Source organism: Salvelinus namaycush, chromosome 36, assembly GCF_016432855.1.
Source record: "Salvelinus namaycush isolate Seneca chromosome 36, SaNama_1.0, whole genome shotgun sequence".
NCBI lineage: Eukaryota > Metazoa > Chordata > Actinopteri > Salmoniformes > Salmonidae > Salvelinus > Salvelinus namaycush.
The window spans coordinates 1,523,848-1,540,509 of NC_052342.1; the positions used below are offsets into that span (position 1 = coordinate 1,523,848).

The following is a 16,662-nucleotide window of genomic DNA, read 5'->3' on the forward strand; positions in this document are numbered from 1 at the left end:
CAGAACACCTGGACTTTTTCCACATTTTGTTACGTTACAGCCTTATTCAAAAATGGATAAAATAAAAATGTCAGCAATTTACACACAGGACCCCGTAATGACAAAGCAAAAACAGGTTTAGAATTTCTTTGCAAATTTATATAAAACAAAGATGCTGTATTTACATAAGTATTCAGACCCTTTGTTATGAGACTCAATTGAGCTCAGGTGCATCCTGTTTCTATTGATCATCCTTGACGGTTTTTCTACAACTTGATTGGAGTCCACCTGTGGTAAATTTAATTGATTGGACATGATTTGGAAATGCACAAACCTGTCTATATAAAGGGCCCACAGTTGACCGTGCACGTCAGAGCAAAAACCAAGCCATGAGGTCGACGGAATTGTCCGTAGACAGGATTCTGACAAGGGGAAGGGAACCAAAAAACAAACTGAGCAATCAGGAGAAGGGCCTTGGTCAGGGAGATGACCAAGAACCCGATGGTCACTCTAACAGTGCTCCAGAGTTCCTTTGTGGCGATGAGAGAACCTTCCAGAAGGACAACCATCTCTGCAGCACTCTACCAATCAGACCTTCAATATTCCCAGTTAATAAGTTTTAGGTTGTAGTGCAGAAAGCAGAGCTTGTCTGCATGGTCCCCTGTCAGTCTGCTCCTCCGCTTATCATAAATGATCCCCACCTCACTGAACACTCTCGCTTGGGACCGAAGAAGGTGGGGGACAGAGAAACTTCTTTGCCAGTGGAGAGAGTGATTGAAGTCTGTCCTCATTCTGCTTCCACCACTCCAAAGGCAAGCCGCTCTTTCTGTCAATGACAGGCTCTGTGAGGTAACGCTCCAACTCAATTTCAAAACTGCACTGGACTTCAGCCCTGCCCTCTTGGCTTCCAAGGATTCTAGCGAAGAGGCTGTCCACCAGACTGGGTGGCTGATCTACCTGGACTCTTTGCTTTTATGCACCTGCATCCCGGTCCTCTTCACTCGTCCCATCTGCTCTGGCTCTGGGATTTGGTTTCCTTAGTAGGTCAGACTTCTCCTTCAGCCACTCTTTTGCTTTCTCTAGTGCTGTCCCTGAAGTGAAGGCATAGCTCTTGTAACGTGGATCTAGGACAGTTGCCAGCACCAGGCACTTTGTCTCCTCGGCCTTGGAGCACCTCCTTGTCAGACTGTCCAACATGGTCTTCCATAAAGTTTTGATGCCTTGAGTAGAAGAACCCTCCTGCTGTAGCATCAACTTCAGCACCGACACACTGGGGATGATGCATGCGGCTGTAGAGTTGTGTGGCTCATCTCCAGTGTCACCTCCTCCATAGGTGAGTCTCAATTAGGTTAGAGACAATGTCCCACTGTGCAGCAGACAAACTGCTGATGTGTCCGTATTCACCTGCATACACATTCAGTGCACGCCTCTGTTCAAACATCCTCTGCAACATGTGTAGTGTTGAGTTCCAGCGAGTTTGAACTGCTTGGATGATGCTGTGTTTGGGGAGGCCAAGCTCTTCCTGACTGGCCCTCAGCCTCTGTTTGGCCAGTACAGAGTGGTCAAAGTGAGTTGCACAGCTCTTCAACATGGCAATAATGTCTAGCACAGCTCTCTGACTGGATAGGCCATCATTGATTACAAGCTGTAGGGTGTGTGCACTGCAGCTGAAGTCTGGAAGCTCTGCCAGTCTCATACCTTTCACCATGTTTGCCCCACTGTCCCTGAGGACCAGCACTACACGTTCTGTGTGGATTTCCCAGTATTCCAACATGGTCAAAAACATCTCTCTGATGTAGTTTCCTGTGTGTGATCCATTCATAGTCTTGACATTCAGCACAACCTGCTTTCTTGTCCAAACATTGTCAATGAAATGTCCAGTAAGGCTCATCAGGGACTCTGTAGTGCCTGACCAGCAGTCAGTTGTGAATGCCATGTGTGGAGCGTTGACTGGTGCCACCAGATTCTTCACTTTCATCAACTCTTTCATGTGTTTTATCTAGTATTTCTGTGCGAAATAACTTTTCATCTTTGATCCTGTACCGGGGTTCAGCAAGAGTAATCACCTGCTGAAAACCAATCTCAGACACCACTGTGAATGGCTGGTTGTCAGTGGCAATCATCTCAATAATTGCTACATCCATCTTCTTGGCCCTTGGGTCTTTATCCTGCCATTTTGCTTGCTTATTAAAAAGTTGTAAGATTGTAGCCTGCGATGTGTCTATCACTTTTTCCTTGTGAAGAATTTGCATTTGCTTTTTTCATCATTGCTTCCTTATGGGCTTTTGGATGGGTGTTCTTAAGGTGATTCCACAGGTTGGTGGTATTTTTTGATTTAGTCGTTGCTGACCCCATGCTTACATCTTTATCACAAATAAGACATCTTGCTTTCCCTGGTGCCAATTCCATGTAATGGTCCCACACTGGTGCTCTGCTTTTCTCTGCCATCTGTAAAACACACACACACACAGCTCTGAAGTGACAATGATACTGAAGAGTCTGCTTAGGAGACAAATACTCTCAACTGTTTGAATAAAAATAGTTTAAGTTACCTGTGATGAATGTTGAAAACAAAAACTAATTTCTATATGCAGGAAATCCTATTTTAATAATGGGCATGGTAAGAATTGACTACCAAAGTGCCAGTCATAATTCCCATGACACCTTCTAGCAAAATCTGAAAAGCGGTTCCTTCATTCATTTATTCCATAGGATATTTTTTAGATTCACTTAAAATAAGGTCTGCGTTTCGTGTAGGCTTACACCACCTTGCCAATTTTATAACTGTGTAGATATCCATAGGACAAGGTAACTCTGATCAATATTGACTAAATATAAGCGAAGATAATTTTTTTTGTAGAGTGGATTTATGAAAATATGTTGACAAACATTACCTTATCCTAGTGAGATTTACACGGGTATCAAAACGCTGAGGCGGTTTAAGCCTGCACGAAACACAGACCTTATTTGAAGTAGATCAAGACATTCTCTATGGAAGACATGAACGGTAAAATAACGAAGGAACCCCTTTCAAGTTCAGCCGCAGGTTATTACAGGAATTATAACGCGTAGACTATTTCTCTCTAAACCATATTCCTTTGACTATTACGAGCCTGCTGCTACCTACCACCCATCAGTTAGACTGCTCTATCAAATCATAGACTTACATATAATAAACACACAGAAATACGAGCCTTAGGTCAAATCCGTTAACTATCACCTCGAAAACAAAACGTTTATTCCGTTCCGTATTTTATCTAACGGGTGCCATCCATAAGTCTAAATATTCCTGTTACATTGCACAACCTTCAATGTTATGTCATAATTACGTAAAATTCTGGCAATTTAGTTCGCAATGAGCCAGGCGGCCCAAACTGTTGCATATACCCTGACTCTGCGTGCAATGAACGCAAGAGAAGTGACACAATTTCACCTGGTTAATATTGCCTGCAAACCTGTATTTCTTTTAGCTAAATATGCAGGTTTAAAAATGTATACTTCTGTGTATTGATTTTAAGAAAGGCATTGATGTTTATGGTTAGGTACAGTCGTGCAACGATTGTGCTTTTTTCGCAAATGCGCTTTTGTTAAATCATCCCACGTTTGGTAAAGTTGGCTGTCTTTGTTAGGAAGAAATAGTCTTCACAGTTTGCAATGAGCTAGGCGGCCCAAAATGCTGCATATACCATGATTGTGTTGCAAGAGAAGTGACACCATTTTTCCTAGTTAAAAGACATTCATGTTAGCAGGCAATATGAACTAAATATGCAGGTTTAAAAATATATACTTGTGTATTGATTTTAAGAAAGGCATTGATGTTTATGGTTACGTACACGTTGGAGCAACGACAGTCGTTTTCGCGAATGCCACCGCATCGATTATATGCAACGTAGGACACGCTAGATAAACTAGTAATTTCATCAACCATGTGTAGTTAACTAGTGATTATGATTGTTTTTTATAAGATAAGTTTAATGCTAGCTAGCAACTCACCTTGGCTTACTGCATTCGCGTAACAGGCAGGCTCCTCGTGGAGTGTAATGTAATCAGGTGGTTAGAGCGTTAGACTAGTTAACTGTAAGGTTGCAAGATTGAATCCCCCGAGCTGACAAGATAAAAATCTGTCGTTCTGCCCCTGAACGAGGCAGTTAACCCACCGTTCCTAGGCCGTCATTGAAAATAAATAAGAATGTGTTCTTAACTGACTTGCCTAGTTAAATAAAGGTGTAAAAAAATACATCTGCCAAATACCGATTTCCGATTGTTATGAAAATTGAAATCGGCCCTAATTAATCGGCCATTCCGATTAATCGGTCGACCTCTGACCATGAGAAACAAGATTCTCTGGTCTGATGAAACCAAGATTGAATTCTTAGGCCTGCATGCCAAGTGTCACTTCTGGAGGAAACCTGGCATCATCCCCACGGTGAAGCATGGTGATTGAAGCACCATGCTGTGTGGATGTTTTTCAGCGGCAGGGACTGGGGTACTGGTCATCTCTCCCTCGATCCTGAATGGCGCAAAGTACAGAGACGCTTGATGAAAACCTGTTCCAGAGCGCTCAGGACCTCAGAATGGGGCGACGGTTCACCTTCCAACAGGACAACAACCCTAAGCACACAGCCAAGAGAATGCAGGAGTGACTTCGGGACAAGTCTCTGAATATCCTTGAGTGGCCCGGACTTGAACCCGATCAAACATCTCGAGAGAGACCTGACAATAGCTGTGGGGAGACGCTCCCAATCCAACCTGAGAGTTTGAGAGGATTTGCAGAGAAGAATGGGAGAAACACCCCAAATCCAGATGTGCCAAGCTTGTAGCCTCATACTCGAGGCTGTAATCGTTGCCGACGGTGCTACAACAAAGTACTGAATAAATGGTATGAATACTTATGTAACTGTGATGTCTTAAAATACGTTTTTTTTTAACCATTTGCAAAAATGTCTTAACCTATTTTTGGTTTGTTATAATGGGCTATTGTGTGTAGATTGAGTGGGAAACTATTTAATTCATTTTAGAATAAGGCTGTAACGTAACAATGTGGAAAAAGTCAAGAGGTCTGGATCTTTCCAAATGCACTGTATGTCGTACACTACCGTTCAAAAGTTTGGGGTCACTTAGAAATGTCCTTGTTTTTGAAAGAAAAGCACTTTTTATTTTTTTGTCCATTTAAAATGATCAGAAATACAGGGTAGACATTGTTAATGTAGTAAATGACTATTGTAGCTGGAAATGGCTTTTATCAGCAACCATCACTCCTGTGTTCCAATGGCATGTTGTGTTAGCTAATCCAAGTTTATCATTTTAAAAGGCTAATTGATCATTAGAAAGCCCTTTTGCAATTGTTGGCACAGCTGAAAAACTGTTGTCCTATTAAAGCAATAAAACTGGCCTGCTTTACACTAGTTGAGTATCTGGTGCATCAGCATTTGTTGGTTCTATTACAGGCTCAAAATGGCCAGAAACAAAGACTTTCTTCTAAAACTCGTCAGTCTATTCTTGTTCTAAGACATGAAGGCTATTCCATGTGAGAAATTGCCAAGTAACTGAAGATCTGGTACAACGCTGTGTACTACACCCTTCACAGAACGGCGCAAACTGTCTCTAACCAGAATAGAAAGAGTGGGATGCCCCAGTGCACAACTGAGCAAGTGGACAAGTACATTCATGTCTAGTTTGAGAAACAGATGGCTGAAGTCCTCAACTGGCAGCTTCATTAAATAGTACCCGCAAAACACCGGTCTCAAAGTCAACAGTGAAGATGCGACTCTGGGATGCAGTTTGCGCTGTTCTGTGAAGGGAGTAGTACACAGCGCTGTACGAGATCTTCAGTTTCTTGGCAATTTCTCACATGGAATAGCCTTCATTTCTCAGAACAAGAATAGACTGAGTTAACCATGAGTTGTTAATCATGAGGTATACACCCCTGCCCTTCTTACCAGATATGTTTGTTTCTGTCGGCGCGACACATGAAGAAACCCGGTGGCTGTACCGACTCTGACATATCCCGAGTGAGCTATGTTTCCGTGAAACAGAGAATGTTACAATCTCTGTCTCTCTGGAAGGCAACTTGTGCCCTAATTTTGTCCACCTTGTTGTCTAGAGACTGGCCATTGGCGACTAATATGCTTGGAAGCGGTGGGTGGTGTGCTTGCCCGTCTAAGTCTGACCAGGAGGCCGCTACGTATGCCTCTACTGCGGTGACGATGTTGTTTTGGGTCGCCTGCTGGGATCCGATCCATTGTCCCTGGTGGTGGACCAAACAGAGGATCCGCTTCGGGAAAGTCGTATTCCTGGTCGTAATGTTGGTAAGTTGATGTTGCTCTTATATCCAATACTTCCTCCCGGCTTTTTGTAATAACACTTAAGATTTCCTGGGGTAACAGTGTAAGAAATAATACATAAAAAAACAAAATACTGCATAGTTTCCTAAGAATGCGAAGCGGCCATCTCTGTCGGCGCCGGATGACAAGTCATTTTTCCAACAATTGTTTACAGACAGATTATTTAACTTATAAATTCACTGTATCACACTTCCAGTGGGTCAGAAGTTTACATACACTAAGTTGACTGTGCCTTTAAACAGTTTGGAAAATCCCAGAAAATCATGTCATGGCTTTAGAAGCTTCTGATAGGCTAATTGACATAATTTGAGTCAATTGGAGGTGTACCTGTGGATGAATTTCAAGGCCTACCTTCAAACTCAGTGCCTCTGTGCTTGACATCATGGGAAAGTCAAAAGAAATAAGCCAAGACCTCATAAAAAAATTGTAGACCTCCACAAGCAATTTCCAACGCCTGAAGGTACCACGCTCAACTGTACAAACAATATTACGCAAGTATAAACACCATGGGACCATGCAGCCGTCATACCGCTCAGGAAGGAGACATGTTCTGTCTCCTAGAGATGAACGTATTTTGGTGCGAAAATTGCAAATCAATCCCAGAACAGCAACGGACCTTGTGAAGATGCTGGAGGAAACGGGTACAAAAGTATGTATATCCACAGTAAAACGAGTCCTGTATCAACATAACCTGAAAGGCAGCTCAGCAAGGAAGAAGCCACTGCTCCAAAACCACCATAAAGCCAGACTACGGTTTGCAACTGCACATGGGGACAAAGATCGTACTTTTTGGAGAAATGTCCTCTGGTCTGATGAAACAAAATTAGAATTGTTTAGCCATAATGACTATTGTTATGTTTGGAGGAAAAAGGGGAAGGCTTGCAAGTCAAGGAACACCATCCCAAACGTGAAGCACTGTCACGTTCCTGACTTTATTTCCTTTGTTTTGTCTTTGTTTAGTTGGTCAGGACGTGAGCTGGGTGGGCATTCTATGTTATGTGTTTCTATGTTGGGTTCATTTTCAATTAGCCTGATATGGGTCTCAATCAGGGGCAGGTGTTTTACGTTTCCTCTGAGAGTCAAGCCCAAAAATTTCTTGGGGGGGGGGGGGGGGCGCTACAAGGGAGTGTGGCGAAGTCAGGTAGGAGACCTGCGCCAACTCCCCGAGCTTACCGTGGAGAGCGAAAGTACGGGCAGACACAGTGCGCTTTACCGCATAACACGGTGTCTCCTGTACGTGTGCTTAGCCCGGTGCGGGTTATTCCACCTCCCCGCACTGGCCCGTGCTAGATTGAGCATTGTGCCATGAAGCCGGCTCAACGCGTCTGGTCTCCAGTGCGTCTCCTCGGGCCGGCATACATGGCACCAGCCTTACGCATGGTGTCCCCGGTTCGCCAACACAGCCCAGTGTGGGTTATTCCACCTCCCCGCACTGGTCGGGCTACGGGGAGCATTCAACCAGGTAAGGGTGGGCATTCTACTGTGCGCCTCAGCCGGCCAGAGTCTGCCGTCTGCCCAGTGCCGCCTGCGCTGCCCGTCTGCCCAGTGCCGCCTGCGCTGCCCGTCTGCCCAGTGCCGCCTGCGCTGCCCGTCTGCCTAGAGCCGCCTGCGCTGCCCGTCTCCCCAGAGCCGCCTGCGCTGCCCGTCTCCCCAGAGCCGCCTGCGCTGCCCGTCTCCCCAGAGCCGCCTGCGCTGCCCGTCTGCCCAGAGCTGCCCGTCTGCCCAGAGCCGCCTGCGCTGCCCGTCTGCCCAGAGCCGCCTGCGCTGCCCGTCTGCCCAGTGCCGTCTGCGCTATCCGTCTGCCCAGCGCCGCCCTGAGCCTTCAAAGCCGCCCGTCTGCCCTGAGCCTTCAAAGCCGCCCGTCTGTCCTGAGCCTTCAGAGCCGTCCGCCAGACAGGAGCAGCCAGAGCCGTCCGCCAGACAGGAGCAGCCAGAGCCGCCCGCCAGACAGGAGCAGCCAGAGCCGCCCGCCAGACAGGAGCAGCCAGAGCCGCCCGCCAGACAGGAGCAGCCAGAGCCGCCCGCCAGACAGGAGCAGCCAGAGCCGCCCGCCAGACAGGAGCAGCCAGAGCCGCCCGCCAGACAGGAGCAGCCAGAGCCGCCCGCCAGACAGGAGCAGCCAGAGCCGTCACTCAGTCCGGAGCTGCCCCTCAGTCCGGAGCTGCCCCTCAGTCCGGTGCTGCCCCTCAGTCCGGTGTTGCCCCTTAATCCAGTGGGGTTAATATGGTGGGTAGCCATTAGGAGGAGGCCACGGAAGCGGGGATTAACTATGGTGGGGTGGGGACCACGTCCAGAGCCAGAGCCGCCACCGTGGACAGATGCCCACCCAAACCCTCCCCTATAGGTTCAGGTTTTGCGGCCGGAGTCCGCACCTTGGGGGGTGGGGGGGTACTGTCACGTTCCCGACCTTATTTCCTTTGTTTTGTCTTTGTTTAGTTGGTCAGGACGTGAGCTGGGTGGGCATTCTATGTTGGGTTCATTTTCAATTAGCCTGATATGGTTCTCAATCAGGGGCAGGTGTTTTACGTTTCCTCTGATTGAGAACCATATTAAGGTAGGCTGTTCTCACTGTTTGTTTGTGGGTGATTGTTCCTGTGTCAGTGTTTGTACCACACGGGACTGTTTCGTTTCGTTCGTTCGTGTGTTCCGTCCTGTTCGTGCGTTCATGTGTTTTGTTCTCAAGTTCAGGTCTGTTCACGTCGTTTGTTATTTTGTAGTTTGTTCAAGTGTTTTTTCGTGTTCGTCTTTCTTTATTAAAAGATATGTCTTCAAACTACGCTGCATATTGGTCCGATCCTTGCTCCTCTTCAGATGAGAAAGACGAGCGTTACAAGCACGGGGGTGGCAGCATCATGTTGTGGGGGTGCTCTGCTGCAGGAGAGACTGTTGCACTTCACAAAATACATGGAATCATGAGGAAGGAAAATTATGTGGATATATTGAAGCAACATCCCAAGACATCAGTCAGGAAGTTAAAGCTTGGTCGCAAATGGGTCTTCCAAAAGGATAATGACCCCAAGCATACTTCCAAAGTTGTGGTAAAATGGCAACAAAGTCAAGGTATTGGAGTGGCCATAAAGCCCTGACCTCAATCCTATAGAAAATGTGTGAGCAGAACTGAAAAAGCATGTGCGAGCAAGGAGGCTTACAAACCTGATTTCAGTTACACAAGCTCTGTCAGGGGGAATGGGCCAAAATTCACCCAACTTATTGTGGGCAGCTTGTGGAAGGCTACCTGGAAATATTTGACCCAAGTTAAACAATTTAAAGGCAATGCTACCAAATACTAATTGAGTGTATGTAAACCTCTGACCCATTGGGGATGTGATGAAATGAATGAAAGCTGAAAAGTATTCTCTCTCCTACTATTCTGACATTTCACATTCTTAGAGTGGTGATCCTAACTGACCTAAAACAGGGAATTTTTACTGGGATTAAATGTCCATTAATTTTTGAAAAACTGAGTTTAAATGTATTTGGCTAAGGTGTATGCAAACTTCAACTGTAGCTAATGTTAGCTAACGAGCCAGCCAGCTAATGTTACGTGATGTGTGTACAACACCCATCGAATATGGCCGGTGTCAGTAAACGTCTGCAAAAAAGCTAAATTAAATTGTTGCCAGCAGAGCTGGTTAGGCTGTTTTCATGTTGTCCAGAGGTATACAAATCCTCGGTCAGTGTCAAGTGTAAGCGTCGAGAGCGAAACGAGATGGTTGGGGCTAAAGCTTAGGGCGAGGGTGTGAACGATGCTGAATGGGTGTAGACAAAGAAGAGCTCGAAACTAGATAGCAAAACATTCAAAGGCGATTCAAAGGTGAGTTTATAAGTTGATTAACTTTCAAAGCAGAATTACTTTCCCATTGTTCCTCAAATGCAGTGTATGATATACCGTTTTGTAGCTCCAAGTCATTTCTTTTTATATAATGTAAAAAAACATTTCAAATTTTGCTACATTACACCGAATCCAGGTGGTGAGTCACAATTAAAGGCCACTCTAAAATGTGCAGTTATGTCAAACGCAATGCCACAGATGTCTCAAGTTTTGAGGGAGCGTGCAATTGGCATGCTGACTGCAGGATTCTCCATCAGAGCGGTTGTCAGAGAATTGAATGTTCATTTCTCTACCATAAGCTGCCTCCAATGTCGTTTTAGAGAATTTGGCAGTACGTCCAACCGGCCTCACAACCACAGACCATTTGTATGGTGACTTGTGGGCGACCCACTTGAGAGCCCTGGACCTCCACATCCGGGTTCTTCACCTGCGGGATCGTTAGAGGGGGGGAGGGGGGTGCTGAGGAGTATTTCTGTCTGAAAAGAAGCCCTTTTGAAAGGAAACTCATTCTGAATGGCTGTGCCTGGCTCCCCAGGGGGTCGGCCTGGCTTCCAAGTGGGTGGGCCTATGCTCTCGTAAGCCAACCCAGGTCTGCGCCCCTGCCCAGTCATGTGAAATTCATAGATTGGGGCCGAATTTCTTTATTTCAAATGATTGATTTCCTCTATGAACTGAAACGGCTAAATCTTTGAAATTGTGGCATGTTACGTTTTTTATAATATTTTTGCTCAGTTTACATTCAATGTATGTTCACTGTAACATAGTGAACAAATGCTAAAATGTTATTGGTTTCCTTACTCAGTAAGCGGTCTATGGACAAAGTATGACAGAACTCCATGCTTTGGTTTAGTTTCCCTGGCACTGTTTTAAAATAGGTGAACTATCCCTTTAATTTTAAGGAAGCTAAATGAAGAGAGGTGTGTAGACTTTCACTAGCGACTGTATCCTTCATTGACAGAAAATGGTGTAATATAGCAGTAATAAAAATCACCTAGTCAGAGCTCACATTCCAATACTTCACTTCCATATTTGTACAACACACATAAAAACAATCCAACAGAATAGAGATCATTGCTAATTCGTGAGGGGGAAAAAAACATTCTGAAATATTTTTTCCTTCTGGGAATGTGGTGTATTTTCTTAGTGCCGTCTCAGGAGTCGCCACTTTGTTAAGTTGTGCAGGGTTAGTGCTTTAATAGGAGTCGTCGTGTGTTGTCCCCCAGGTAGCTTGGTTGTCTTAGCCACTGTGTGGTGGTAGATTTGCTGCTCCTGTGACATGTCAGAGCTCAGTGTAAGTGATGAAGTGCAATGGCATTAATGTTAAAGGACACACACACATAAGTGATCAGAGAATTAAAATGCGTTGATTCTGGATTATCAACAACAATACCGAAATAGACTTTGTGCAAAACAAACTTCCAGAAGTAATCAAGGCACTCGTAGTTAAAATAAATGTAAAAGCATAATGCATGGCAAGAATAAAAAAAAATGAAATGGACGCGTTACAGCTGCAACAGCCTTCAATCAGGGTGACAAACAATAGGTTAGACACCTGTTTGTCTGCCACTAACTCTCATGGGAAGTGATTACATTCATTACCATATGTAGTTGATCAAGTAAAACATTCAACATACAAAGACCAAACATTTAACATGGAATAATGAGAATGCAATACCACAATGAAATATAAAAGGGAAATACAATGTGTACACATGCACTCATATTAACACACTTAATGTAGAACAAGAAATCACGGAGAACAAAAACATCTCTTACAGGAAGGGAGAATAATACATTTCCTCATTTGGAGCTGGCGCTTAGTTTAAAGATCCAGAATGTTCTGCGTTGTAGGAGGCATTTGAGACGCCTTAGTATGTCCTATGTAAAAACACCCACATGCACATGGGCACTCCAACCCAGTGGCGATTCTAGCTTGTATGGCTCCCTGGGCAACCCCCCCCCCCCCGCCAACAATAAATAAAGCACCATTCTGCACTAACTGTAATTTTTATTCAGACATTTGGAACACAAAAACATTATGACATTTTAAAACTATATAAATATATATAAAAATAAGACTCGTAACAAAGACAAATCGAAACAAATTTTTGTTGATTTGGCACTCGAGCATCAATACATTACCCATCCACCAACACTGTCAACCAAGAGTCAAGACTAAACCAATTGACCTTGGTGGTGTGCAAACTGGTTTAATATTATTCTTAACGATTTCGCACAAACTAGAAAAAATGCTACAATATCTCAAAGTATATATTCACAGTATTATGAAAGAATTTTGGTTTGTTTCGTAGTGTGACTGATTTTACTAATTGCATTAATACTGTACAAAGTTAGGTGCGCTATTTGATTGATTTCCCCACCCCCCCCTACCTCGGGCTTCCAGTCGGGAGACCTGAGGTCAACCTACCCCCGCCCCCTCCCATCTCATACTTCTGGGTGGGAGACCTTCCCAGGCAGTAGTCTGCCTAGCTCACAAACTAGAATCAGGGCGCCTACTCTGACAAGGTTAATTGTCCCACACGGTGACATATCATTGACGTGACGTGCAAATATCACCATTTTTTTAAATGTTATTTCTTGCCCCCGGCAAGATTCCACCCTGTGCGGCTGCCCATGTCGCCTTTACCTATATCCGCCACTGCTCCAACCTGTACGCCACATACTGTAGGTAGTGTTGCAGCTGACAAACAATTGCACTTGTTAGGTTCTAGGTCCACAAGTGTCCCTGAAAGTATTTGTTTTTACAATGTGATTGCAGTTACCACATGAAGTTGCCTGTGGGCTTGGGGATCCAACTTGGCTTAGTTACTGGAGTGAGGTCGCTGCACACCAACTTATCCTTGAGGGAAAGGGGCCCTTCTGTAAGAAAATGCTGGGGCTTCAGTGAACACATCACACGAAATAGGATCACTTTAAATTATGCTCCAGTTGCATTTAATGTCCTTAAGCCTGGCTGCCTCCTGGCTATGTCGGGTCACAAAGTAGATTGGTTTGGGTTTTGAGGCTTGTGGGGGGTCTTGCGAAGACTTTCTCTTTCCAGAGATTTAGATATCCTCAATCATCCACCCCCGTGACAAATACTGCGCAGCCTTTTAAACAGACGGGCATGTTCTTAATCTAAGTTGCGGGGTTGAAAACTGACCATCCTGCGGATAGTATTGCGGTCCGTACTTTTCCTGTAAGTGGTTTTGTAATGAACCATCCGGAGTTAAGATTTCAGATCCAGATTTTTTTATTTATTCTGTTTTACGTTCTTTTAGTGTTCTCTGGATCAAAACATCAACCGTTAGAATTCCACAACTGTGAATTCACTCAACGAGAATTTGAAACATTGACTGTATCCTAAACTCAGTATCTGTCAAACCACACAATTTTGTAAAAAAAAAAGTGTTAGCAGAACAGAGAATTGACTAAATTCCTAAAATCCCCCTAATAAGTTTGCGTAGTGCGGGGCAAAGCAAGCCCCCAAGTAGTCCCCTTCTGTTGTCTGAAAAGCTTGTCCTGGAGAAGGAAAACGTTGTTTAGTGTCCGCTCTGTTAATTGAAGGAGAAAGTCAGCAGGGGGCATACTGGCCTAAATTGAAGATAATGCTTTAAAGCCTCGACTTTCATTGTGTGCAAGATTGGTGTAAAAAAAAAAAGTCAACATCCATTGTTATCAAGTAGGAAGATCCAACATCTTTAAGCTCAGCTTGTTAAGACTGCGAGTGGTGTCTTAAAGGAAAGTGGGAAGTTTGGACACATGGCTTAATGTAGAAATCAGTATACTTGGAGGTTGGCTCTGATATAGGATCATTTTAGCAGGTGGGCCTTCCAGGAGGGTTGTGAGGATCTTTCTGGACTTTTGATAATGTAGTAGCACGCCAACCTAAGGTGGGCAGGGAGAAGAAAGTCATTCTTGTTTAGCGATCCTCTTTTCATCTTTGGCATGGCCCAAGACATCACCCAACTCTCGTTTCATATTCTCCAAAAGTTAGGCAAAGAGGTACTAGTCAGTATTGTTGAGTTGTCTATAGGCTTCCTGCTCATGTGTCCCTCCCGCGTACAATAACAGCCCCTCCTTTGTCAACAGTGCGAACAATGAAATTGTCATTCTCAGAAAGCCATTTAATGGCTTGTCTTTTTTAGTGAGATTACCTCTGTACACCTTATTCCTGAAAAGAAATGCCTCGTCAATCTACACACAATAGCCACATAATGACAAAGTGAAAACAGGTTTTTTAGAAATTTGAAATAGTATTAAAATATAAAAAAAACATACTGAGTCAAGAGTCCCGTGTGGCTCAGTTGGTAGAGCATGGCGCTTGCAACGCCAGGGTTGTGGGTTCGATTCCCACGGGGGACCAGTACAAAAAAAAAGTATGAATGTATGTACTTGTAAGTCGCTCTGGAATAAGAGCGTCTGCTAAATGACTTAAATGTAATGTAAATGTAAAGAGTCTGAATACTTTACATAAATGTGATATTGCATTTTTATTTATTTTATACGTTTGCAAATAAAAAAATCTACCTGTTTGCTTTGTCATTATGGGTATTGTGTGTAGTTTGAGATTTAATAAAAAATAATTTTTTTTTTAGAATAAGGCTGTAACGTAATAAGGGAAGGGGTCTGAATACTTTACGAATGCACTGTACATCGTGACACACTTTTCTGGTAAAGTCATTAAGGCAAGTCCGTTTCATATATATTTTTTTCATGGACCAGATCAGCTTTAATATCGCTGATTATGGCTTCCATCAATGTAATTGTCTGCATTATTTCCAATCCCCCATATTTGTTTTTAAGTATATTTTACAATAGTTTTTTTTTCTTGTCCCATCCTTCAGCTACCCTCAACCCCTCCCCATATACACCTTGATTCACTTATCCAATGACATACAGATTGGTTAGGCTACCACAAGGATAGAAGGGTCCCGTTAGAATATTTCAGAAATGCACTATATGAACAAAAGTATGTGGACAACTTCTTGTCGAACACCTTATTCCAAAATCATGGGCATTAATATGGAGTTGATCCCCCCCCTCCCCTTTGCTGCTATAACAGCCTCCACTCTTCTGGGAAGGCTTTCCACTAGATGTTGAAACATTGCTGCGAGGACTTGCTTCCATTCAGCCATGAGCATTAGCGAGGTCGGGCGCTGATGTTGGGCAACTAGGCCTGGCTCGCAGTCGGCGTTTCATTTCATCCCAATGGTGGTGTTGATGTCAAATCTGTGCAGGCCAGTTAAGTTCTTCCACACCGATTTCAACAAACCATTTCTGTATGGACCTCGCTTTGTTCATGGGGGCATTGTCATGCTGAAACAGTTTTTTTTTTTTTTTTTAATCCGGTGTCGTTTTGTGTATCAGTTCATAAAGCATGTACCATGGAATCGATACATCACAAATCTCTTCCCAACTATTTTGCGATCTACAGTGCATTCGGAAGGTATTCAGACCCCTTGACTTTATCCACGTTATGTTACAGCCTTATTCTAAAATTGATTCAATTATATATTTTGTCATTTTACACAATGCCCCTTAATGACAAAGTGAAAACAGTTTTTTTGAAATTATAGCACATTGTATTAAAAATAAACTCGAAATTGAGCTTAGGGGCATCCTGTTTCCATTGATCATCCTTGATGTTTCTACAACTTGATTGGAGTCCACCTTGGTAAATTCAATTGATTGGACATGATTTGGACAGGAACACACCTCTCTATATAATCTCTGGAGAGACCTGACAGAGCTTGAGAGGATCTGCAAAGAAGAATGGGAGAAACTCCCCAAATACAAGTGTGCCAAGCTTGTAGCGTCATACCCAGGAAGACTTTTGAGGCTGTAATCACTGCCAAAGGTGCTTCTACAAAGTACTGAGGAAAGGTTTCTAAATACTTATGTAAATAAAGTATTACATTGGGGAAAAAATTCTAAACCTGTTTTTGCTTTTTTTATTGTGTCATCTGTAATTAATCTTAGAATAAGGCTTTAACGTAACAAAATGTGGAAAAAGGTCAAGGGGTCTGAATACTTTCCGAATCGCTATATATGGCACAGCTGTCAATTTTTTGGGGTCCTTAAATTAAGTTGGTATACTTATTATCACAATTTTCTTTAACCAATTTTGGTCTTGTAATCCTTATTTTCTTCCACTTTCCTCCATTTTTTGGGTAGTGCTGCAATTAGTTAGTTGTAATTTCGGGTAGAGCAGACATTTCCATATTTTTGTTAGCTGTGTTTGTGACAACTCCACCAGTTGTATTTTATTATCTAATTTACAAGAATTTTTTTACCAATTCCTATATTTGAGTTTAACCACTTTTTGTTTTAGTATTTGTCTTTTCTGGTGGATGAAACTGAAATTGCAACCATCTTTCTGTGGCCTGTTTTAAAAATATAGATATTTTCAAATAACCGAAAGTGAGCGGTTGTAATCTGAGTAAAAGGAAAAAGGCCATTCTTGAACATGGAGTGAGACATTCTTACTAATCTGCTAGAGACCCA

General features: G+C 43.5%; 1 pseudogene; it reads right to left on the bottom strand.

Annotated features, from left to right (window-relative positions):
- Window positions 1–605: 605 nt before the first annotated feature.
- LOC120030203 lies at window positions 606–2,427 on the bottom strand (annotated as a pseudogene).
- Between the last annotated feature and the right edge of the window lie 14,235 nt (window positions 2,428–16,662).